Source organism: Festucalex cinctus, chromosome 10 (genome assembly GCF_051991245.1).
Source record: "Festucalex cinctus isolate MCC-2025b chromosome 10, RoL_Fcin_1.0, whole genome shotgun sequence".
In the NCBI taxonomy this organism is placed as follows: Eukaryota; Metazoa; Chordata; class Actinopteri; order Syngnathiformes; family Syngnathidae; genus Festucalex; species Festucalex cinctus.
This window is the reverse complement of record NC_135420.1, coordinates 972190-998820: the sequence shown is the minus strand read 5'-3', so window position 1 is coordinate 998820 and position 26631 is coordinate 972190. Positions and strand designations below refer to the sequence as shown.

General features: G+C 46.2%; 1 protein-coding gene and 1 long non-coding RNA gene across 8 annotated transcripts in view; both read left to right on the top strand.

Moving 5' to 3' along the window:
* Positions 1–26631, top strand: part of nlgn1 (neuroligin 1) — a 553113-nt gene that overhangs the window by 374192 nt on the left and 152290 nt on the right. The window lies entirely within an intron of this gene.
* Positions 19446–20481, top strand: LOC144027727 (uncharacterized). The gene is made up of 5 exons (XR_013285526.1): positions 19446–19811; positions 19952–19998; positions 20086–20136; positions 20205–20239; positions 20315–20481. It is a non-coding gene; the product is annotated as an uncharacterized LOC144027727 (long non-coding RNA).

Genomic DNA, 26631 nt, shown 5'->3' with positions numbered 1-26631 from the left:
GCGGGTAGCTGGTAGTTGTAGTACCATATGCCGCTATGAACGGTGAACGCCCGGTGGCGGAGGAGACCAACGTGTTGGTCTCTACCCAGGGAAGGTGCGTGGTCCATGCGGTCGGGTGTCTTTGGCAGACGCAACGTAATGTCGCTTCCAAGTCTTTATTAACTCTCTCGGTCTGCCCGTTGGTCTGCGGATGATAGCCGGAGGAGAGGCTAGCTGTGGCCCCCATGGCAGAGCAGAACTTCTTCCAAACGCGGGACACGAACTGGGGGCCACGGTCGGACACAATGTCCAGCGGAATTCCATGGAGGCGGACAACATGTTGAGTGATGAGGTTGTCTGGTCGAGAGCAGACGGCAGCTTAGGCAGGGCGATAAAATGGACCATCTTTGAGAAGCGGTCGACCATGGTTAGCACTACCGTGGAGCTGATCGTGGGAGGCGGGGAGTCCCGTGACAAAGTCCAGCGAGATATGGGACCAGGGACGAGCAGGAATGGGTAACAGCATTAGTTTCCGCCAGGGGTTGATGATTGCTTATTGCTGACGCATACTGGACAGGCGTTGACGAAGCTGTTTACATCTTGGGCATCTTGGGCCACCAGAATCTTTGGGCCAGCAGGGCTTGGGTGCGTCCCACTCCTGGATGACAGGCGACTCGAGACAAATGACCCCATTGCAGTTCCTCCGAGCGGAGGTGACTTGAGATGAAAAGTCTTCCCCCTGGACAGTCGTCAGACACTCTGGCTTGGGTCTGGGCTTCTTTGACTCTTTTTTTTCGACCTCCCATCTCAGGGCCCCCACCACTCAGTCACCGGCGATGATCGTCTCCTCTTTAGCGTCCTCCGATGCTGGATCATGGAGGCTCATGAGCTCCCCCCGACAAGGCGTCGGGCCTGGTGTTGGCGGACCCCTTTCGGTAAGTCAAGACAAAGGTGAATCGTCCAAGGATCAGTGCCCAGCGAGCCTGTTGGAAGTTCAGTCTCTTTGCTGTCCGGATGTAGGCCAGATTAGGCGCTTTCACACCGCAGGAACTTATGATGGAACTTCCATATGTTCCGGGGGAGTTTGTCCAAAGTTTGCGTTCACACACAAAACCAGTTCCGGGTCTGGGGGGGTCGGAACGGTACTACCTAAGTTCCTAGGCATGAGGAGGGTATTTGGGTGTACCCTGAACGACACAAGGTGGGGGCGTGTTGTCTAGTGTGTTATGATTGGTTGACTGGATGAGGAGGTGTGTCGTTTTGGTTAGATTTTTTTTTTCCCGCGGTAAAGCCGCCATTTCTTCTTTACGATACTCTATCGGGCGCTACGACTTTTTCTTCAAACATTTCGGCAATGGAAGGATTAAAAAACCGAGAGGTGGACGGACGAGGAAGTACAGGCTCTCCTGAGCAAACATGGGACGAGGAGACCCAACGGCACTTCGAAAGTCCAACAAGAAACGATAATAACCGCGAAGCTAGCAGAGTTAACATTACACACACAAAAGCAGGTGAGGGAAAAACTAAAGAAACTCCAACAGGACTAAAGGAAACTCAAGGACCACAACAACCACAGTGGAAATGACCGCAAAATTAATAAATGTATGAAAGACTGGACGACATTCTCGGCCACCGGATGGGTTGTACCACCAATAGTACAAAGGAGGACTCTGCAATCACCATGCTGGAAGCAATGTGCAAGGACACGGCAGTGTGCGAGGATTCATTGCCAACAGCCTTGCTAACACATGAAGGTAAGACAGAATTGCCTCATGCACATCTTTGTATATATATTTATTTAGGTCGATGCTTGGTCGCAACGTGGCTTTTACACCGCGCTAGCATTAATGTTAGCGTAGCATGTTAGCTTAAGCTTGGCAAAGTCACGCATCCAGGGCAACTCCGAGCCCATGTAATGTGAAATCATTCCTAAATCAATTAACCTAGTAAACAAAAAGTATTGTAGGCAGCTAACGCCGAAATAGCCCTGCTTTCAGTGACGAAATTGAAAAGCTTCGTGAAAAGGACGTGTGGAAGCTAGGCATACTATTCACTGTTAAAAGCAAAACAACCACTTCGTTTTTTTTGGTTTTTTTTTCCCTTAATACAAAGCTCTGCATTCAACGTAACTAAAACGTTTTAACTTGTTAGCCTCATCACCTAACAACTCATAAAAAAAAACAAAAAAACAAAAATAACAACAACAACAACTCATAAACAGTTCTAGGGAAACTGAAACGTAAGAAAAATAATGTTATGTACTGTGACTTACAGCTGGACCTTCTCTGTGCTCTCCTTTACGTTATGATGCCTCCCTGAACAGTCCTGGTATGTTTCATTTCATTTTATATAACTTCAAAAGCTTCATTTAAAACTTTTAAAGCAACACCCCACTCACAATTAATTTTGCTTCGTTGAATAAGGCAGTGTGTTTGTTTGTTTATTGGACATTATAAACAAATGAGTAGCGCTTAACATTTTAAAAGAAAGAAGAAACTTATTGCAATCATTCATAATAGTTTACATGTTCAAAGGAGTAGAAAGAAGTTAAAAACTTGTCTAGTCCTACCCATTCTTTATATCTACTGACTCATTTCATTAAAAAAAAAAAAAAAAAAAAAAAAAAAAAAAGTACATTACTGGAATGTATTAATTTACTACACATTTTCTTTTACTGGAATGTACTAAAAGAAAATGTGTAATCCTGCTTGTGTAAACAATTGCACCTTAACACATGCGTGCATTTGTCATTAACGTATGTACATGAAATTCATAGGCATACACAATAATAAATCCTCTTACTCACATATACAATTTTCATTTCACTCATAATGGTGCATTGAGAAAGGGAAAAAAAAAAAAGTTACATTCCTGCAATTTTACTAGTGTGTATTGTCTAAAAAAGCTTCAAGTGCATGCCGCCATATTTGGCAATGTAGTGTGGCATATTCTGTTCTGTAACTATGAAAAATGAAAGTACATTAACGTGAGTGCCGTGTTTTACCCCTACCTAAATCATTGTACTGTACTCTTACTCATTGCACGAATCTGTTGAAACCGTTTAAGTCGATGCGTTAGGAAGGTACAAGCGAGGATGGTCCGTCCACAAGCAGAAACTGCGCCACTCGAACAGAGTTTCCTGCCCCTTTGTCAAGTTCCAATAAGTTCAAAGTCATGTAACTGGAAGCTCATCAAAAGTATTTACTGTCACTCATTGTACATTTACATCCCTATAGGTTAGCGGACACGGGACCGAGACCACCTATTTTTGGAATACCTGCACCAATTTGATGAAAAGAAGGGGGAGTCCACGAGTGCAATGTTCTTAGAAGAAATGCAGTTGCACAAGGAGGACCTTGAACTCAGACGCGAGCAGCACAAGGAGGAAGTTGACCTCAGAAGCGAGGAGCGCAAGGAAGATCAACACGTGGCACATGAGCTGGTTGAACAAAGGCACGACAGAGAGTTCCAAATGGGCTTCCTGGCAGTCCAAAACCGACTTGTGGACACAAATAAGCCAAATGCATAAGTAATAAATGCTTTTGTTTTCATATCACTTTTGTGGTTCTGTTTTTTTTTCCACACGAATAAAAACTTATGCTCAATGAATTCTTTTTAATGTTTTTATTTTTGACAAACAGTAATGCAAACATAATTACAGCGTCCCACCATTCAGAGGTTCTGATGTTCTTCCACTCCCTGCGCGGAACACACCCAGATTGGTAGAAGTGGCAAATCTGAAACAGAAACACAACAAATTAATAAATGTTAATATCTACATTAATTACTTTTGTGCAACAGCCTTGTGATTTACATGACAGAATACCTTAAAATAGCGGAATATGCACCAATTTATGGCCCTATGATAAACCACTGGCTTGAGGTGGCAATCTGACACTTCCAAAATCAGCACTTTTCCCAAAATCCCGGCACCTTTGTTCTAACATTCGTGCATCGTCAAAGAAAGCAAGCCATTTCAACACTTTGGATCGGTCAATCATGTGTTTAACAGAAAAAAAAAACAAAAAAACATGCGGACAGACTAACAATACATCCAGGTCCAACGGTATTATGAAATACGCAGCGTACATGTAGCGTGAACAGCAACTCGCCATCAAGCCCTATTTTGCCGTGAATTGCACGAGAACTAGGCAGGAAACACCAGTTTCCAGCGATTGCCCTTTTCATGGCAGAAAGTACGACAAAATATCCACAAACGACCGACGCGCGGGGACACACGCAAGTAGACGTGCAACTGAACGCGCCAGTCATACGTTGTGTTTAAGGCACTAATACACTCTGTAACTTCATTTTTTTTTCGTGTTCTCCACCTTGCAAGGGGAGCTCCGTTACATGTTACAGCTTAATTCCGATGTGAAATAAATTTCGTATAATTGTGTGTTTAAACCTTACCAGTGCACGTCTTCGTGCTTGCAGGTTTGACTGTCTTTCCAAGTGAGCAAGTCCTGCCCATTTCTCATCTTGATGTGGTAATACGGCGGGTCCCAATGGTTCTCATCAACCTTTCCCGTGAAGTTCTAATTGCTGCAAACACAACTCTGTACAACATGACAAGGAAAACGAAAAGATGATATGCCTTGTATCATAACAAATGGCGATGGAGGGTCAAAGGTCGCGTTTTTCAACGTCACACTGGTTGTTTGTCATTCAGTTTTACCGGTACCGCCACTTGCTGGACAGGCGGGGTAGTGCTGTTTTTTTTCCTCCCCTGACATACGTCATCAGTCTCATTTGAATAAACTACCCTGCCTGCTTTCATGCCGTGTGAACGCAAACTCGTGGGCCGCTCACAAGTTCTTCGGACCCGGAACTGACTCTACCATGAACTCAAAGTTCCTGGGCTTTTTGGTGTGAAAGCGCCTATTCTTATGGTCTGTGAAGACGGTGAATGGTTCTCTGGCTCCCTCTAGCCAATGCCTCCATTCCTGCAGTGCGAGAACAATGGCCAGCAGCTCACGCTTTCCCACGTCGTAATTTGCTTCGGCTGGACTGAGGCGTCGGGAAAAGTAGGCACAGGGGTGCAGCTTCTGGTCGACTGGGGAGCGCTGGGAGTAGACGGCCCCCACCCCGGAGTCCGATGCGTCAACCTCAAAAACAGCAAGTTCATGGTTAAAGTGACGCAAGACAGATGCCCGAGTAAACAACCGCTTAAACTCAAAGAAGGCTGATTCAGCTTCAGCAGACCACTTGTAGGGAATCTTATTAGACGTAAGCCGAGTTAGTGGCCCAGCCCTCTGGCTATAGTTTCGTATAAAGCGACGATAAAAATTTGCAAAACCAAGAAACCGTTGTAGTTGCTTACGAGTAGTTGGGGTTGGCCAGTTGACCATTACCTGAATCTTGGTTTGGTCGACCCGAAGATGACCACCCTCTACAATAAACCCCAGGAAGGACACCGACTGTGCGTGAAACTCACACTTCTCAGCTTTAACATACAATCTATTCTCAAGTAGACGTTGTAGTACCATTCGTACGTGTTGGCGATGGTCGCAAAGCAAAAGTGCATGTCTCTCAAAATCAGCCGCTGGAATACTGCGGGGGCATTAGTAAGTCCAAACGGCATAACTAGGTATTCAAAGTGGCCTAATGGAGTCTTAAACGCCGTCTTCCGTTCATCCCCCTCTTTAATCCTTACCAAATGATAAGCACGACAGAGATCTAGTTTTGTAAACACCATAGCAGACTTTAGTGGTGCAAATGCAGAGTCTAGCAAAGGCAGGGGATATTTAGCCTTAATGGTGATCTCGTTTAAACCCCGATAGTCTACGCAGGGTCTAATCCTTTTTATCGATGAAGAAAAAAACGGCCCCACCGGGGAGGAAGAGGGATGGATCAGGCCGGCAGCTAGTGATTGTGAGATGTACTCCCTTAGTGCTTCTTGTTCGGGCTGAGATACTTGATATAGTTTGGCATTAGGTAGGAGAGCGTTAGGGACAAGATTTATGGCGCAATCATAAGGCCGGTGAGGGGGTAAGGACTGGGCTCGATCCTTACTAAACACCTTTTCCAAATCATGGTATTCGGGAGGAACTTTAGTAACATCTATCACTTCCGGCTCCTCCTCCATTGAGGAGTGCACGGGGATCTCGGCGGACCTTAGACAATGGGAGTGACAGAACACGCTCCAATTCTCAATTGCAGGAGTCTCCCAATTTATATCGGGGTTATGTATGCTTCTGCTACGACATTCCATGCAGCATCCTTTTTTAAGCTCTAAGATAAGGATGTGCCGTGTCAATGACAACCAGGGTAGCCCTAGGACAACAGGGGAAGAACTAGACAGCATAATAAGAAAACGTCGCATCTCCTGATGATTACCCGACAACCTTACTTCAAGAGGAGCGGTAACCCGAGAAACCACCGCCAGTGGGCGCCCGTCCAGGTCGAACACCCGTCGCGGTTTTCGAAGACGGAAAATAGGACACTTCAAAGACGTTACCAGGCCAGGATCAAGGAAACAGTCATCCGAACCTGAGTCGACTAAAGCTCGAAATCTTTACATGGAAACCAAAACTCCATACCTCCCCCGCTAGCTCCAGTCTTTTAGCATTTGAGTCCATAATTAAATCAGTGTCTTAATAATTAAATCAGAGTGTCTTGTGGTTGTCCACCGACCTCTGACCTCTCAGGACCGTCGAAGATACGGAGCGGGCTGCGGGTCTCACCGGGCAGGAAGACACTCGATGTCCCAGTTGTCCACAGTAGAGGCAGGACCCGGTCCGGAGACGCCGTTGTCGCTCGTAGGGTGAGAGACGTCCTCCTCCGAGCTGCATCGGCTCCATGTCAGTGGTCGAGGGTGGTGTGGCTTGCCCTAGGAGCGATCCTGAGTCGAACAGAGGATGGCTGAGCATCGAAGGGGGGCTGGAGAACTCCAGCCGGCGTTCCAGCTGCCGCTCCCGCATGACTGTACAAACGGATCGTAAGTTCAATGAGTTCCTCCAAGCCTGTGGTGTCGTCCTGCAAAGCTAGTTCGTCCTTGACTCGGGTGTTCAACCCCTTGACGAAAAATACTACACAGAGCCGACTCACCAAAGCCGCTCTCAGCCGCCAATATCCGGAACTGAATAGAGTAGTCAGCCACCGACATTCGACCCTGGGGATAGTCCAACAAACGGCTTCTAGCCTCTTTTCCCCTCACTGGCTGATCAAAAACCCGTTTAAACTCGGTCACAAAAGCAGAAAGGGACATACGCAATCCTGGCCTAGTGTTGCTCATCGCCATAGCCCAGGTGGCAGCTCGGTCTGTAAGCAGACTCATCATAAAAGCGACCCGAGAAGAATCAGTAGCGGAAATCCGCGGTTGCTGGTAGAAAATCAGGGAACATTGGTGAATGAATTGGCCACACAACCCGGGTTCACCGCCGTACCAGGCGAGGTGCGGAAGACTAGGTTCGTGACTATGATACGCTGTGGTGTCCGAGTCAGCCAGAGGCAAAGTCGACGGGGGTGCTCCGGTCCCCTCTCTCGACTCGACGTGGGCTATCAAAGCATCAAACCGATTTATCAATTGGCCTCCTTTGACTCACTCAGGGACTGTTCGTGTCGTCCCACTATTTGTCCCTGGGTGGCTAAGACCCACCTTACTGGAGTCCGCGGGGTCCATGGCCGGATTATTCCATTGTGTTTCAACAAAGGTGGACCCCAAAACGCAGACAACAATAAGGATAACAAGTTTTAATTTTCAAAAATACACAATACAAAAAGTACAATGAATAAGCTTGCAACAAGCAAGATATAAGATAACAAAAAGCGCAAAGTCAGACGCGGAAAAACTAATCAACACAAAGAGCTTGCTCCAGAAAACGGTAGCAAGTACAAAGTTCAAATGTGAAAGTCAAAACTTACAAAAATCTAGGCGAGCAGATAAAGAACAGCTAATCGGAGACAAGATCTATACGTGGGCTATGGCAAAGAGCAGGGAAATAATCCGGCGAGATAGTCATGCCCAAGCTGCTACTTAAATACAGCTGCTGACTGATTATAGAATGGCTACAGGTGTGTGCGTGTCCTGAGCTGGCCAAGCTTGGCTGCAAAAGACAAAAACAACTGAAAGCAGAGTCAGCAACCCCAGAAACCAGGAACGCAATTCCAACAGATTATTGAGATCTCAAGAGACCAGAGGAAAAATTAAGCGAAGGAAGGAAGGAAAATGAAGCAGAGTGAGATCCACATACACCAGCCTGCACTGATTTAGCGACCAGTGGGAGGAAGAAGCAAATTCTGTTTGAATTTCAGTCGTTGCTGGTGTGGTGGATCTGGCTGCATGAACCTTCACCAAAGAGGGAAGCCATCAATCCTGGTCAGACAAGACAAGCGCAACACCCCCCACCCCTCCCCGCCCCCACCGGGTCCCCCAACTAAACTCAACTAAAGCACTTTAAAACAAGCATTGCTTTATACAAAGTGGTGTACATGGAGCAGAAATCGGTCATGCAGTAAAGAATAAAATAAGTAAAGCAAGAACAAAACAAACATAAGTATTCAAGTAAATAAAATTTACATCAAAATTAATAACAAGAAGTAGGTGAGTAAATACATAAGCAAATAAATAAATAAATGGAATAAACATCAAATTCATAACAAAAAATACAGCACACGCCATAAAGCAAAGAATACAGATTAAGAAGGGTTTTAAAAGTAGATAGAGAGGGAGATAGCCTAATATTTTGTGGAAGGTCGTTCCAAAGGGAGGGACTGGCAACTGCAAAGGCTCGATCCCCTCTAAGCCTCCGCTTTGTCCTCGGCACCTCCAATTGTGTCTGGTCTGCTGACCTGAGGCAGGTGAGTAGGGGCGCAAGAGCTCAGCGAGATAAGGTGGGGCAAGACCATTTAGAGATTTATAAACAAATAAAAGTATTAAAACAAACTCTAAATTTTACGGGCAGCCAGAGAAGAAAGGCCAGGAGAGGGGTTATGTGCTCCCTCTTACGGGCACCAGTTAGGAGATGAGCAGCAGCATTTTGGACAAGCTGAAGATGCTTGAAGGAGGACTGGCCGAGTCCAAAGTAAAGTGCATTACAGTAATCCAGCCGAGATGTAACCAAGGCCACACAAACCCCAGGCTGCAGGGGTCCACCGGCCGGAGAGCCAACCCAGACACCCGGAGCTCCCCGAGCACAGCTCGTGCCCCAAGCCCAATGCAGCAGAACGGGGCCCGGCAGGCCCCAACGGCGTCAAACCGGCCCAAAGCCCTCGCTCCACCACCCCCCACGCTCCACCACACCCTTTACCCACGACAACACAGCCCCCACTGCCCCCCGGCCACCAACACTCACCGCACAGTTGCGGTCCGGCAGCTCTTCCGCTGGCAACTTCCGGCCGTGTCTCGCGTGATCGCGCACAATTATGTGACATTAAAAACAACAACAAACAGGCAGAAAGCAGAAAAAGAGGTGAACTAGATTGAACTCACTCTCCACTCCCATAGCTTCTGCTACGACATTCCATGCAGCATCCTTTTTTAAGCTCTAAGATAAGGATGTGCCGTGTCACATATAATTTTGTGGCTTTCCACCTCCATTATAAATCTCTCCTTGTTCATGTTCACTGGTGTTTAAACAGTGAATTAAGCGTTAAGCATTATGACGTTTTGCTAACATGATTGGGAAATAGGATCTGGCGCGTAATTTATACTGATAAGTAACCGGAAGTTTTTATTTTGAAACTGCATCGGTCTTCCTGTCCCGCTCGATATGTTCTGTGCTAGTTTGCCATTTGACGGATGCCATTTACCATACCATTTCACAACATTTGAAGGATTACAATTAGGAGTGAGCCCGATATTCGTACAACATGAGTATCCGGTCCCGGTGATTGATTTTATTTCTGGATCGAATCCCTTATTATCCGGGCTGAAGGGAAGTTGGTCCCTCCCGCGTCTCCACGCAGCATACAAATACAGAGAAGATCTGCCTGCGTCGCTTTCTGGCATGCGGACAGTAATTAACTAATTCGTAATTATCTCTTGGTGTGCTTGCCTTGGGTTGTTGCGCGACGCAGCCGTGTTGCTTTGCTGTCTCCTTATTTTTTTTCAGCGCCCTTGTATTGTTTGCCGAAATTACGTGGTGAACTTGCTTTGGAATGGGTCGTAGCTTTGCAGCCTGCAGTCTTGACAAGGCAGAGCTTAATGTTCGTGTTGCAGCAATCTCTCACACTGGCTGCCGAGGTTCCTTTTTATTTGGCTGGTGATATAAAAGCACATATGCACCGCTGTACACACCACAAATCAATATTACATATGACTTCATGTATTTGATTTTTTTCATTGCATTTCATAAAGATATAAATATTGCAAATTAAGCTTTATACACACTCACGCACACACACACCTTAATTAAAATAAAAAATAAATAAATAAACAAAGTAGGGCGGCACGGTGGTGGACTGGTTAGCACGTCCACCTGCCATTTCTGAGGACTCGGGTTCGAGTCCAGGCTCCGGCCTTCCTGGGTGGAGTTTGCATGTTCTCCCCGTGCCTGCGTGGGTCTTCTCTGGGTACGCCGGTCTCCTCCCCAAAGACATGCGTGGCAGGTTAATTGGGCGCTCCTAGGTGTGCTTGTGAGTGTGGATGGTTGTTTGTCTCTGTGTGTCCTGTGATTGGCTGGCAACCAGTCCAGGGTGTACCCAGCCTACTGCCCAAAGCCAGCTGAGATAGGCGCCAGCACCCCCCGCGACCCTTGTGAGGAATAAGCGGTCAAGAAAATGGTTGGATGTATGTTGACTTACTGGAAGTTGCCGCTAGACGACTGCGAGTAGCAATGCATTGCTAAGCTAACCGTCTAAGTCCACTGGTCATTCTCAACGAGATATACAGGCAGTATGGCACTTTTGATTAATTCATATCAATTTCAAACAATTTCTGTTTTGTTTTTTAATTTTTCACTCAAAAATAATTTAAGCCATTTTTGTTAAACCACACTCACTTTCTGTTAGGGATGTATGAGTAACAGCAATATCATGATATTGTGATATTAAAACTGCAACAATAATGTCATCGTCATGTAACAATATTTAAAAGCAGCACATCTGTTAATAAGTCAGGTTGATTTCCATTTGTGCAGTTCTCGCATTCTCTGGTGATTAGTTTTTTAGTGCAATTTAATTTTCAGAAGGCATGTTTTGGCCCTTCTCTGTTTAAAATCCACTCTAATCGTCAGATGAAACATAATATGCTTGTGAACCAAGTCAATATGCGGAGGAACTCAATGTGCATGCAAGTAAGTGGCTCAATATTCAGTGTTGTTAGACATTGTAGGTTGTTTATTAGGGGTGTACCAAAAAATCGATTCATAAAAGAATCGAGATTCTCACGTATTAATCGAATCGATATTAATATCCAAAAATCGATTTTATTTAAATTAGAAATAAAGAAGAAAGGGAAAGGCAGTGCTGTTTTTGTGTAAAAAGACACAATACAAAATTAATAAATGTTTAAACAAAAATAAAAAAAGACACTTTAATTCTCAACTCAACTCAACTTTACAACTCTACATTGCAAATGTAGCCGTGGCAATTATGATAAGGGATATAAGTGTATACCAACTGACTATCATATCAGGAAATGCGTTACAGTGAAATTATTCAACATGTGTCCCCAATCAGCTTTGATGCCTTTCAGCATCAGATGACACTTTGAAAGACAAATAGGCCAACTCGCTCCGAGTCAACTTAGCTCACCCGGTAAGTATATTTGAGCGCCCCATTTTAGAAACACGCAAGTCCGGGTTCGAATCTCGGTGGGGATTTTTTTATTTTTTTTCACCCCCAACTTTCATTTCAGACATGGATATTCCGGGGGTGCACATAATTGGTACGCAGGTACGCATGCGCAACAGAAATCACGGAAGCGTAACGTCAAGTGCGTCACGACAACCTTTGCGTACCTGTCTTTCACATATCACACAGCCATCTCATTCATTCTTGTCGAGCACAACGAAGGAGAGAACTTTGAAAGATGCCAAAGAAACAACAGACATTAAGCAGCTTCTTTGGAGTCGCACCACCAAAAAAGAAACAAATTGATCCTGAGCCGAAGAGGGCTTTTTCTTAAAAGTGGCTCCAAGACGTGCCGTGGCTTGATGCTAATGATGAGCGCACTGAAATGTGATGCAAAATTTGCCACGCACATCCACATCTTGCGGACAAAACAGGTGTGTTTTTTAAGGGCTCAAAGAATTTCAGCCATCCTTTATTTGACAAACATGAAAAGAGCAATGAACACACGAATATAGCGCAAGCTATTGCTAATCAACAAGCTAGCCGTGAAGAAATAGCCAGTCGTCCTCTTGCTAGGTGGTGAGACAGACTCAATGACGAACAACGACAAGCTCTGTGCAATATTTTTCTCCTCGCCTTTCATAAGGCTAAGCATACACGTCCCATGTCTTCCTATTCTGAAGATATTCCTTTACTGAAGCGGCTTGGAGTGGATGTGGAGTCGGCAGTGCGTATCATTCTCGTGAAGATGACGCGCGGATCGTTCAGAGCATTGCGCAAACCATCACAGGGAGTTGAGAGCAAAGCTGCAGTCTTCTGAATTTTGGGGGCTGCTTTTTGATGGATCGGAGGATATCACAAAAACTGAGCAGGAGATTGTTTAAATTGTGTCAGTGTCCAGTGACGGAGACTTTTCCTCGGACTTCCTTGGACTAATTGAACTGGGTGCTGATCGAACCGCACAAGCCATTACCAACGGACTCGTGAAACTTTTCGAGGACGCAGAATTGGATGACTGGAGCGGGAAGCTGGTTGCTGTGATCACTTTGCCAAAGATCCTGCCTGCCCAGCAAAAGGACAAACATGCAGGAAGTGCAATGGAAGAGACCACTTTGCAAAAATGTGCAAATCAAAAGGAAAAGAGGAAAAGACAGTGAGATGTGTGGAAACAGAGTCCCACTATGTCAGACTATGCATTTGTAATCAGAGAATGTTCAAACACAGAGAGAGTGACATTTAATGTTGGTGGAGTAAATCTGCCCATGTTGATTGACTCCAGTGCATCAAGTAACATAGTAGATGCAGACACATGGGAGATGTTAAAAAGTAAAAGGATAAAATGTGTGTCTACAAAAGTGACGAGTAAGCCCCTGTACCCATACACCTCCAAAGTGCCCATACCAGTAAAAGGAGAGTTCAAATGCCAAATCAGCATAGGAAAACGCAACACAGAGGCTGAGTTCACAGTAATCCAAGGGCAAGGAGTGCCATTACTTGGTAAGGAAACGGCTGTCAAGCTAGGTGTGCTGAGAGTGGGTGTGGATGTTGCCACTGTGACTGAACAGAAACTCAGAGACAATATCCAAAATTGTTTCAAGGAGTTGGAAAACTAAACACAAAACAGATAAGTCGACACATAGATGAGAAAGTGAAGGCGGTGGCTCAGCCCCTGAGACGTGTGCCATTTCACCTAAGAGAGGCGGTGGACAGAAAGATAAACCAGCTGCTAGAAATGGACATAATTGAAAGGGTGGAGGGACCCACACCGTGGGGGAACCCTGTCGTGGTTTGTCCTAAACCAGCGGAGGATGACATCAGGATGTGCCTCGACATGCGAAGAGAAAATACAGCCATCATACGAGAGAGACATCAGATACCTACAGTGGATGAGCTCCTACAAGGAATGAACGGATCCACAGTTTTCAGCAAACTGGATTTAAAGTGGGGATACCACCAGCTGGAGCTCACACCAGAATCAAGAAGCATTACCACATTTGCTGTTCACACAGAGACATACAGGTACAAAAGACTTGTGTTTGGCGTTTCCTCAGCAAGTGAACAGTACCAACATGAAATTGCGACAGCCTTGACCGGTATCGAGGGTGTGGAGAATATTTCTGATGACATCATCGTTCATGGCCCGAACCGGGAAATTCATGATCAGCGGCTGCACACAGTCTTGGCAAGGCTAGAGAAGTGCAGACTGACTCTGAATGCAGACAAGTGCCAATTCAACATGGGCGAGCTAATTTTCACGGGCATATTACTGTCACAGAAAGGCATCGGCCCCACTAAGGAAAGAGTGAGAGTGGTAGCTGAAGCACGGGAGCCGGAAAATGCATCAGAGGTACGCAGCTTCCTTGGGTTGGCTGGCTATAGCAGCCGGTTCATACCCCAGTTTGCCACCATATCAGAACCGCTACGCAGACTCACGAAAAAAGACACACCATTCAAGTTTGGACCAGAACAGAAAGTAGCTTTAAAACATTAAAGACAAAATTGGCAGAAGCTGGAACGTTAGCATATTTTGACAAGGATGCCCCTACCAAAGTGATAGCGGATGCAGGACCAGTTGGAATTGGAGCTGTGCTGGTACAAGAGCAACATCGGGAGATGGTGCCAATATTCTATGTGAGCAGGAGTCTGACAGACTGTGAAAAAAGATATTCCCAAACAGAACGTGAAGCGCTCGCACTAGTCTGGGCGTGCGAGAGACTGCACCCGTATGTGTGTGGAAAAAAGTTTGACTTGGTGACCGATCATAAAGCATTGGAGGCGATCTACAGTCCCACATCGAAGCCATGCGCACGCATTGAGAGGTGGGTTCTGAGACTCCAACCATATGATTTCAGGGTGGTTCACATCCCGGGAAAAGACAACATCGCAGATCCCCTTTCTCGGCTACTGGGAAAAAGTGCCACTGAACATGTTCATGAACATGGAGCGGAAGAGTACGTGAGGATGGTTGCTGAAAGCGCCACGCCTAGAGCATTAACTACAAGACAGGTGGAAGAGGCGTCATCCACTGATGATGAACTGAGAGAGGTGAGAAATGCCATACAAAGTGGTTGTTTTGACAACTGCCAGACATATGCACCCCTGGCTGGTGAGCTGTGTGTGATTGGACAGTTAGTACTGAGAGGAACACGCATTGTACTCCCACACATATTGAGAACCAGGGCCCTGATCTTAGCCCATGAAGGACATTTGGGTGTAGTGGGCACCAAGCAGCACCTCAGGAGTAAGGTGTGGTGGCCTGGAATGGACCGGGCTGCAGAGAGACACGTCAGATCGTGTCATGGATGCCAAGTTGTCTCACGACCAGATGTATCTGAACCACTACGTCCGACAGAGTTACCTGATGGACCCTGGCAAGATGTGGCAACCGACTTACTGGGTCCATTACCAACCGGACACTCTATACTAGTGGTCATTGATTATTACAGTCGGTATTATGAATATGAAATCTTGCAATCAACTACAACAGACAAGGTGATAGACAGTCTGGAGAACATTTTCAGTCGTCACGGTCTTCCGATCACCATCAGATCTGATTGTGGCCCACAGTTTATATCTACACAGTTTCAGATGTACTGTGAGGTCAGCGGCATACAGCATGTGAAAACGACACCTAAGTGGGCACAAGCCAATGGTGAAGTGGAGAGACAGAACGCTTCGCTAATGAAAAGGATACGCATAGCACAAGCTGAAGGACTGGACTGGAAAAGAGAACTCAGGAAATATGTCACAATCTACCGATCTATTGACCACTCTACAACCGGAAAGAGCCCTGCGGAACTGTTGTTCAAAAGGAAACTACGTGAAAAGATTTTACTCGGAGGACATTGCTCCACAAACAACTGACAAAACATGCTTGACATGGACTGAGAAGAACGAGGAGGAAATCAAACAGCCGACAGAGTCTTTGATTCAGGCCCGCAGTGAAGGGATCAGAACGGAGCCTGTCACACTCAAACAGGAGACACCCCATCGACAGATAAAGCTGCCACAGAAATTAACTGACTATGTCCTGAAGTGAACCTTCCATAGTCGGGGAAAAAGAAAAAAAAAATGAAGAGTTGTAACATGCATGTGTTCTAATCTCAAGTGATGTGCCTCTCTTTCAAATTCATAGTCTGATTGAGAAGAATATATAGATGTTAAAGTAAGGAAACATGTTTTGTCAAGGGGGAATAAGTTTTGAAAAAAAAATGTTATTTCCTAATGTTTTCAGGTTAAGGAAATGTGCTAATTACGAGCGAGGTATATTTTCTTTAAGGTGGAGATGTTTCTAATTTTGTAATTATAGAGTTGAGTTTAATTCTAAGTAAACGGGGGGATGTTATATACTGATGACACCATTTACAGAATGTGACTGCAAGTGTAGGAGTTCAGCAGGCGAGGGTAATGTATTGGTGGAATGCGGAAATGAAACGAGAAAATAAAGAAATGGATGGATGTCAACTGACGAGAGTTTGTTCAGTTCTTGGGTGAGTCAAGGGGTCCAACATGTATGACTTGGTATGACAAGTAAACTGGATATGTATCCAAACATCAACAAACTGATTAAATTGTCTCTTACACTGCCTTTAAGCAGTGCAGCTTGTGAGAGGGGATTCCTCACATCTCAGTATCATAAAAACCAAGTACAGATCTCATCTGTCACATGCCCGGCTCACAGCCCTGATGCACATTCACCTGTCTCGAAAGACCACAGAGACGTATGACCCAAAGCCAGCTGTTGACCTATGGATGGACACCGCTAATCGGAGGCTCAACCAGGGACAGGTAGCTGCATCTACATCAACTTCATCATATACCATGGTGGAAACTGAAGCGGATGTTAGCGGTGGCGACACAGAGGAGAACATTGAGGAAGACTCTACTTAAGACCACTCGGTGAGTACCAAACACAATCTCTTGGTACTCATGTGAGTAACCCATAAAAAAAATTATGTGCACCCCTGGATATTGTTCAATTGTTTTACATAAAAAATAATATAGTGCATCCATCAATTCTGTAAAAAACAAAAAAAATAAAAATGTGGTTAGATATCAAGCCCTCCATGAATCACCTGATTACTATACATTTGGAAGAAAGCTTCACATGCTTCCTCCGTGGTTGAGTGGCTAGAGCGCTGGCGTACGAACCACGAGGTCACTGGTATGATCCCAGCCAGGTCCCTTCATTTTTTTTTTTTTCTAAACTTTTTTTAAAAGTTAAAACTGAAATCTCTTGACAACAGGCATTTTCTCTTGTCAAAAAATGTAAAACGTGGCCTGGTGTAATGGTAAATGCTTGTGACGTTACACTCGAAGCAGACGTTCGGCAAGTATCGAGCCCTCGCGACAAGAAGTGTCTGGATACGTTGTTCCGATGCCGTGCATTCGGTGGAAAAACACATGATCACTGAACCAAAGCATCCACGGGATCCCCTTGAAAATCGATACAATGCTGCCATCTGCTGGCCAGAGTTAGTGGGTGTTTTTTTTAAATTATTATTATTATTTTATGCAGTGTTTTAAGTGGGCCAGAACACACCGGCACGGAGCTACAGCACTTCTAAAAATCTCCCTTGAGCGTTCAGGTACTTCTCACCGTGCAAAGAACGTACTGTCACAGTCTATCAGCGTTCCGGTACGCTAGACAATGCATATTTTGATCTCAAAATGCTGTTCCGCCAAGTGCCGTTCGTCCATGGACTTATATATAAAATGGAAGCCCGTTGCTTCTGTTTCAACTAAAGCATGGTGTCAAGACGCTATCGGTGACCCCTGCACGATCAGTGACGCACATGCGCAGAAGATCGGCATCTTGGATCGCCAACTATGGCAACTATAGAGTTCCAAACACGTTCACACATGCAAAACAGATATTGCTCCCACATTCCAAAGACATGCATGGCAGGTTAATTGGGTGCTCCGAATTGTCCCTAGGTGTGCTTGTGAGTGTGGATGGTTGTTCGTCTCTGTGTGCCCTGCGATTGGCTGGCAACCAGTCCAGGGTGTCCCCCGCCTACTGCCCAGAGCCAGCTGAGATAGGCGCCAGCACCCCCCGCGACCCTTGTGAGGAATAAGCGGTCAAGAAAATGGTTGGATGTATGTTGACTTACTGGAAGTTGCCGCTAGACGACTGCGAGTAGCAATGCATTGCTAAGCTAACCGTCTAAGTCCACTGGTCATTCTCAACGAGATATACAGGCAGTATGGCACGTAATATCTTGCCTTTTACATGCACGCACATTCGCTGAGCCGCTACGGGTAACGAACGGCCGGGAGGGTAAGAAAAAAGTCCACATCGAAGGAAGTTGACGAACACTGTGTGCGTGCACGAGTCTATGTATGTGTGCGTGCGTGTGCGCAGTTAGACTGTAAATGGAAGACTATTATTGTACAGGAAATATAAGGAACAATGGGTATTTATTGCCTAGTGAATTGCCTAGTACCTGACGATTCAATCCATATCACAATTCATGTCACGATTCAATTCGATACCGATTAAATCCCGATATGAATTTACGAGTCGATTGTTGCGATTTTTTTTTTTTTACTCAAATTTAGAAAATACCATCCAGTAAACTTGTACAATGTACACTGTATGATTTGTAGGAAAATGTATTATTTATTGATCTGAAACTTGAGTCTTATAACTGTGAGCCACTGTATTTAACAAAAAGGTTGTAACCTTTTTCATATTAGAATAGCATTGAAATAAAATATTAAGGCTTAATGTTCCATTAATATAACATTCTACCATGCTTAAGGTATGAAAGTTAGACGCTTTGTTGAATATTTTTCCATCAAAAATGGATGTTAAAAAATCGATTCGGCTGCCTATTGAATTCATATTGCAATTCGAGAATTGCGTGCTGTAGTATCACGATATATTGCTAAATCGATTTTTTTTTTAACACCCCTAGTATTTATATCCAGATTATCCACTCAATTCAACACACATTGAACATTTGCTGTCATGTTTTGGTTCTGTGGGGTTGAGATTTTGTTTTCTTTTGGTGTTTTTGGGTGCGTTTGTCTGTGGTTGGTGTTTTTGTCATGTGTTCCTCGTTTCTTCTCTTGTCTCATTATGTCAAACCATGTCCACCTGAGTCTGTCTTCCCTTCCCAGTGTGTGACCAATCACTGCCCTTAGCCACTTGTGTTTTCCCCCAGGTGTGTCTCCTTAGCTCATTAGTGTTGGTGTATTTATCCTGTTGTGTTTGTCTAGTCGGTGTGGGTGCATTGATGGTGTTACGTGGGTCATGCTGGGTGTATTGTCTGCCAAGTTAAGTTCTGTCAAGTCCTGTTCATTCACGTCAAGTCTAGTTTTGGTTTTCTTTCCCTGTTGTAAATAAATCACCCTAAGTTGCCCATTCCAGTTGTCTGATCTGTCTCCTCAATTTGGGTCCACATCATCTACAATCTCCTACATACCATAACATTTGCAGCCTCAAAACTAAACTTAAAAAAAAAATAAGTCGATTAGTTGTTAACTCTTTGACCGCCATAAACGTTTAAAAACGTTCAGTATAATCCTAGGATTGGCCGCCATAGACGTTAATTGACGTCTACTATGTTTTTTTTATGGAAACGGGTGGAGGAAAGCCTTGGGCAGCTGTGCTCCAAGTATCAAGCCGATCGGGTTACTATATGAGTATTCCTGGCCACTAGATGGCTGTGATGAGTCTTTTGGACAAGATCGGGTGGGTGACAACAGTAGAAGAGAGGCTGAGCTAGAGTGTTGAGGGGGAGAGAAAGGCTAACTTGGCTAAGGGAGTCAAAAAGGCTACAGACGCCAAGCAGCTCACGCTTGATCCTTATTTTCAAAGCTCAAAAGCATCGACCAGTGCTCAAGAGCACAGTGATGACGGGGTTAAGTCATAGTTGAAGAGGTGACGCGGCCGTTTCGACCACGTCCTAAGGCCCCACCGGCTAGCGATGCTAATAACGTCCTAAGGCCCCACCGGCTAGCGATGCTAACACCGGAGAAAAGTGGTGCACAACCGAGCACGTCTGCACAGATGACGTTTCATCGGACGATGATGACTACTATGGGTCCGATGCAAGACAGTCTTGGACAGTCTTCCAAAGAACGGGAAGGTAAGCGCTAACATGCTAAGAGATTGCTCGTAAGATTACTTTCCTAACTTTCTCGGGCGATCTGCTAGCAGCGTGTGTAAATGTGCTGATATACACTAAAACATCTATTACCAATACAAACGTGAATGTATATTTTATAGATCGTGCTCACAGCAACGTCCGACTGCTGGTTCTACGACAAAGAAAGGTAAAAAATAAAAAAACGTTTTCAATACACCGCAACAATAAAAGGAAAGTCTTTCGATAGTATTGTAATTGTATACGTTTCTTTCAGCTCCTCCTCATAGGGCCCAAAGTGACCCTTCTCACAGTGAGCAGAACAAAGGTAAAAAGAAAAGATTCTACTCAGCACTAATAAAATATTTGATGGTAAACGTCTTCTATAATTTACAGAATGTGCATCAACCAATACACCCAAGAAAAAAAAGGTAAACATATGCACACACACACACATTGCATCACACTGCTCTAAAATAATATGATATTGAAATTTATATTTGCAGATCCCAAAGATTCTGGCTGGCTTGAAGTTGATGAATTCGGCTGGCAGCCAACCATCTTCCCCTTTGCTGCAAAACCAGGACCAAGGGATGCTGCAGCAGAGCTGAATTCCCACCTGCCAGCTAACATCCTGGAGCTCTTCATCACTGATGATCTTCTCCAGCACATCGTTCATCATACCAACCTCTACGCAAATCAGTCCATGCAGAAGCAGACTGACAAAAACTGTTGCGCACGTGTAAATAGTTTGCAAAGAGTTTTCCAAATTGTTTGTTCGGATTGCTACTGTTGCATGTAAATAAACTGTTATTTTGCAATCAAAAATCATTTTTTTATTGTTGGGGTAGTGTTTTATAGAAGTTTAGGTGTTTGTAGAATCCCTCATGCAAGAAAAAAAAAGTGCCAAATTCACTAGAGTGCATGAAATAACATCGTTTCACAAAAAGCTTGATTTCTCCGTATTTTGGAAGAAAATAGAGGATTTGGGTGAAACGAAGCTGTTTTCTATTGTTGATTACTGAAGATCCGAATAAGGTAGAAACAAACTTTTTTTTTAGATGAAAGATGAGACTTCAATCTTTCATTTGGTAGTATCCGCGTTTCCATAGTCCTAACACAACATTTTCTGTGGAGCTTGAATGATCGGTAAAATTCTGTAAATCAGCTGGCAATATGGGGTTACCTTTTCCGAAAATGGCTGGCAGTCAAAGAGTTAAAAATATGAGAGGGAAGGTCGACTTTAAAAAAAGTCGTTAGTGACAGCCCTAATGAGTTCAAAAGTAAAATGTTCATCTTATAGGATTAAACCGGCAGTCGTTTTAGTTAAAACTAAAATCTCTTTACAAGAGAAATTTGCTCTTGTCATACTTGTAAGATGCATAGCTCAGTGGTAAAGCATCTGCCTTTTATTACCCAGCCCAGCCAATGCGTGGGTTCAAATCTTGCATGGAGTTAACATCCATTTCCTTAAATGTCATTTGACATGAACTTTTTTTTTTCCAACTTTAATCCATATTTTCACTGAAATGATTACACGCAGCTCCATTCAGCAATACCTTTCAGCATCAGATGACACTTTGAAATGCAAATACGCCATTAGCCATGAGTGTCAACATCTTGCTTATGTGATTGGACGAGGAGTTGTGTTTTGTGCCAAGTAGACTGACATGGCATACTTTGTTGTGCTGATTTTAGCTGAAGTTTGCTGATAATCCTTTTTTTTCAGCACCAGCACCCAAAGATGTGAAAAAGGAGTATAGGCATTGCTTCTAAATAGATGAATGAAAAAACTTTACTGTACTAGGAATTTATGGTAGGTGACTACTGCTGACTACTAACTGATGGGTGGATGGGTTTGCATTTGCCATTTACAAGTTACACAAGTTACTACTTAATAATTGTTGTGACTCGACAGAGTCGATGAAAAAGCAGATCCCAGAAACGCAGGCTCAGAGGAGGAAAAATACAATTCGATTTATTTTTGACAACCCGAAGACGTAACAGCTTGCTCGCAGGCAAGATGACTAGAATTACAAAAAACACTTGCAAAAGGCAAGGAGCACGAAGGTAACAGAAAACACTTGCAAAAGGCAAGGAGCACGAACTGAACAGAAAACACTTGCAAAAGGCAAGGAGCACGAACGTAACAAAAACACTTGCAAACGGCAAGGAGCACTAACGTAACCAAAGACACTTGCAAAAGGCAAGGACATGAAATAGAAAAACACAAAACACTTGCAACCGGCAAGGACTACTCGAAATATTACACGGAATCAATCAACACGGAAATACAACAAAAGGCGACGCAGATACTCACACGTGAATACAAACTAAACTAGGACGACAGCAAATTCAAAACTTATCAACAGGAGAACGCGGAGAACACTTGGACACACTGGTGAGCAAATAATAATCCGACAGCTGGCAGTGCTGCTCGGAGTCCTTTTAAAGTCTTGATTGCTAAAGCGATGCAGGTGAAGGCTGGGGAACGCCCCCCTCGTTACTGGCACTGAAACAAAAACAAGAGCACAACAGGGCTGAGAACCGAACCATGACAGTACCCCCCCCTCAACGGACGCCCCTTGGCGGACCACCTGGCTTATCTGGATGTGCTGCATGGAAGGTGTCGAGCAATGACGGGTCCAGGATCCAGGAGCGGGGGACCCACTGCCGCTCTTCAGGTCCGTAGCCCTCCCAGTCGACCAGGTACTGGAAGCCCCGGCCCCTGCGCCTCGAGTCCAAAATTTCTTTGACCGTGTAGACAGGATCCCCGTCGACCAAACGGGGAGTAGGCGGAGCTGGTGCAGGAGGATTCAGAAGGCTGGGGGTCACTGGCTTGAGGAGGGAGACGTGGAACACCGGATGCACCTTGAGTGAGGATGGTAATCGGAGCTTCACAGTAACAGGATTGATGACGGAAAGAATCTCGAACGGTCCGATGAAGCGCGGACCCAATTTCTTGGAGCCTCCAGCAAGGCGCATGTCCCGGGAAGAGAGCCAGACCTTGTCCCCTGGCTGGTAGGTGGGCTCCGGACGCCGCCGGCGATCCGCTATTTCTTTATTGCGAGCCGCCGTACGGGACAACGCCGCTCTGGTTTCCTGCCACACCTTGTGGGCCCGCCGTAGATGCTGCTGAACAGTGGGCAGCTCTATGGGGCCCTCCTGAGACGGGAACAGGGGTGGCTGATACCCGTAGGCCCCCATAAAAGGTGAGCGTCCAGTCGCCGATGACGGCAGCGTGTTGGTGGCGTACTCGATCCAGGGTAGGTGCGGGGACCAGGATTCGGGGTTGTTTAGGCACACACATCGGAGGGCTGCCTCAAGGTCCTGGTTGGCTCTTTCCGTCTGGCCGTTAGTTTGGGGGTGATACCCCGACGACAAGCTAGCCGCGGCTCCCAGCAGCTTACAACATTTTTTCCAGACCTGGGAGATGAACTGCGGCCCGCGGTCTGATACCAAGTCCACCGGTATTCCGTGAAGTCGAAACACATGACGGGTGAGGAGTTGCATTGTCTCCCAGGATGACGGTAGCTTTGAGAGTGCGACAAAGTGAGTCAGTTTAGAAAACCGGTCTACCACGGTCATAATCACCGTGTTCCCTCTCGACCTAGGGAGGCCAGTGATAAAGTCCAGGGAGATGTGGGACCACGGCCGCGAAGGAATGGGTAGAGGCCGCAGTAGGCCCACCGGAGGCTGGTGGGAGGATTTCCCGCATGCACAAGCGGTGCAGGCCTTGACGAATTCCGTAATGTCCCTTCTCATATCTGGCCACCAGAATCGTTGGCTGATGAGAGCGAGGGTTCTGTTAATCCCAGGGTGACAGGCGATTCTTGAGTTATGACCCCACTGCAGCACATCTGCCCGCAATGGGTCCGGGACAAACAGTCTCTCGGCTGGGCATTCGCCCGGGATTGTGATTCCCTCCAGTGCCTCCGTGACCCTCCTTTCCACCTCCCAGCGTACTGCGCCCACAAAACAATGTTCCGGTAGGACTGGTTCCGTCCCAGCCTCGGGAGTAGCCACGTCATGCATTCGGGACAGCGCATCTGGCTTCTGGTTCCGGGACCCTTGGCGGTAGTCCACGACAAAGTTGAACCGGGTGAAGAGCAGGGCCCAGCGTGCCTGTCGTGAGTTTAGTCTTTTGGCGGACCGGAGGTACGCCAGGTTCTTATGATCGGTCAGTACTTTAAAGGGTTCCTTGGCGCCCTCCAGCCAGTGTCGCCATTCCTGTAGAGCCAGGACAATCGCCAACAGTTCTCGATTCCCAACGTCGTAGTTGGCCTCTGCAGGGCTCAGTCGTCTGGAGAAGAAGGCGCAGGGGTGGAGCTTCCCGTCTTCTGGCGACCGCTGGGACAAGACCGACCCACTCCTGAATCCGACGCGTCAACCTCGACCACAAAGGGAAAATCTGTGTTAGGGTGGATCAGGACTGGCGGGTTTACAAACAACTGCTTCAGTTCAGTGAACGCTTCTTCAGCGCTAGGTGTCCACCTAAAAGGAACTTTACTCGACGTCAATTTGGTCAGTGGGGCTGCCCGTAAACTATAATTCCTAATGAAACGACGATAAAAATTAGCGAAGCCCAAAAACCGTTGCAACTGTTTCCGAGTCTTGGGACTCGGCCACTCGACCACGGCCTGAGTTTTAACTGGATCCGCTCGCAGTTGCCCCCCCTCGATGATGAAGCCAAGGAATTGAACCGACTTAGAATGGAAATCGCACTTCTCCGCCTTAACATAAAGTCGGTTCTCTAGAAGGCGCTGGAGGACCAAGCGGACATGTTGCCGGTGCTCCTGCTCATCCCGCGAAAAGATTAAGATATCGTCCAAATAGACAAAACAAAAAACGTTCAGCATGTCCCTGAGGACATCGTTAATTAAGCATTGGAACACCGCAGGAGCATTAGTCAAACCGAATGGCATTACACAATATTCAAAATGCCCGAGGGGAGTCTTGAAGGCGGTCTTCCATTCATCCCCCTCCCGTATCCGAACCAGATGGTAGGCACTCCGCAGGTCCAGCTTCGTAAAAATTCTGGCGGACTGTAACGGAGCGAATGCTGAGTCCAACAGGGGAAGCGGGTATTTATTTTTAACGGTGATGTCGTTCAGACCTCGATAATCTACACACGGACGAAGGGTCTTATCCTTTTTCTCAATGAAGAAGAACCCCGCCCCCACGGGTGATTTAGACGGACGGATCTGACCGGTTGCCAGCGAATTCGAGATGTACTCCCGAAGGGTTTCTTGTTCAGGCTGGGATACCTGATAAAGGCGTGAACTCGGCAACGGTACATTTGGAATCAGCTCTATAGCACAATCATACGGTCTGTGGGGCGGCAACGCCTGTGCGCGATCTTTACTAAAAACTTTACCTAAATCATGATATTCTTCCGGGACATGATCCAGGCAAATCGTCTCTGGCACTGGGTTAACGAGAACGGTGGTAGCCCCCTCTGCCGACTTCAAACAGTGGGCATGACAGAAGGGACTCCAGTTTTCTAGGGCGGGCTTATCCCAATCAATGTCGGGATTATGGGTCTTTAACCACGGAATCCCAACACTAGGGGAGCAGCACGGGAAGGCATAATAAAAAAGCTCTTCTTCTCCACATGATTCCCCGACAGCCTCAAGGTAAGTGGACCGGTAATAAGTCGAACCTGCGCCAGAAGACGCCCATCGAGGTCGAATACCTCCTTAATCTTTTCTAACGCTTCTACCACACACGGATCAACGAAACAATCGTCTGCGCCCGAATCAATCAGTGCCATAATCTTAAGATTCATACCGAACCCTGACAACTCCCCCGACAATTCTAACCGTTTATTATTACAGTTAGAGCTAATCGATGGGCTTGGTTCGGTTCCCCCCGGTTTGTGCTTACCCTGGTTCGAGTCCGTTCCGGACCCCTGGGTATTGTTAGCTCGTCCTCCCAGTCGAGTGGTCGGTCGCGTCCGGCGTGGAGGTCTTGCTGGACATGCAGCCACTCGATGCCCTGGTTGACCGCAGTAGAGGCAGGCTCCAGCGAGCCACCTACGACGGCGCTCCTCGGGGTGCAGGCGTCCACCTCCGGTCCGCATGGGCTCCCCTAAGTCGACTGGGGAGCCCGGAAGAGTGCGCGCTTCCGCGTCGTCAAAGTGGGTGAGTCCGGACATGGGGTTGTTGACGGCCGACCCATGCTGTTCACAAGCACGCTCTCGGTGCCGTTCCCGTAACCGGTTATCCAACCGGATAGTAAGTTCAATAAGTCCCTCAAGCGTGGTTGTGTCGTCACGGACCGCCAGTTCATCCTTAAGTACGGTATTCAGTCCACGACGAAAGATACTCCGCAATGCACAGTCCTCGAATCCGCTCTCAGCGGCCAAAATACGAAACGCGATCGAGTAATCAGCGACAGACTCTTCTCCTTGAACTAAGTCTAACAACCGACCTCCGGCCTCTTTCCCTTTGACTGGATGGTCAAACACACGTTGAAATTCTAAAACAAAAGTCGGGAAAGAGGACCGAAGGTCCGGTCGTGAGTTGCTCACCACCATCGCCTACGTAGCGGCTTGGCCAGACAGGAGACTCATAATGAAAGCTACTTTAGACTGATCACGAGCGTAGGTATACGGTTGCTGGTCGAAAACAAGAGAACACTGATGCAGAAACTGACCGCCACCTCCAGGCTGTCCATCATAACGCGACGGGTGGGGCAAAACGGGTTCCCTTGGTGTAACCAGGAGCGCCAGCGTGGCTGTGTCTGTTCGCGGAAGTTCCGGGTTTGGCACCTCGCGAGAACCGAGCTGCACGAGCCTAGCAAACATCTCCTCAACCCGGTG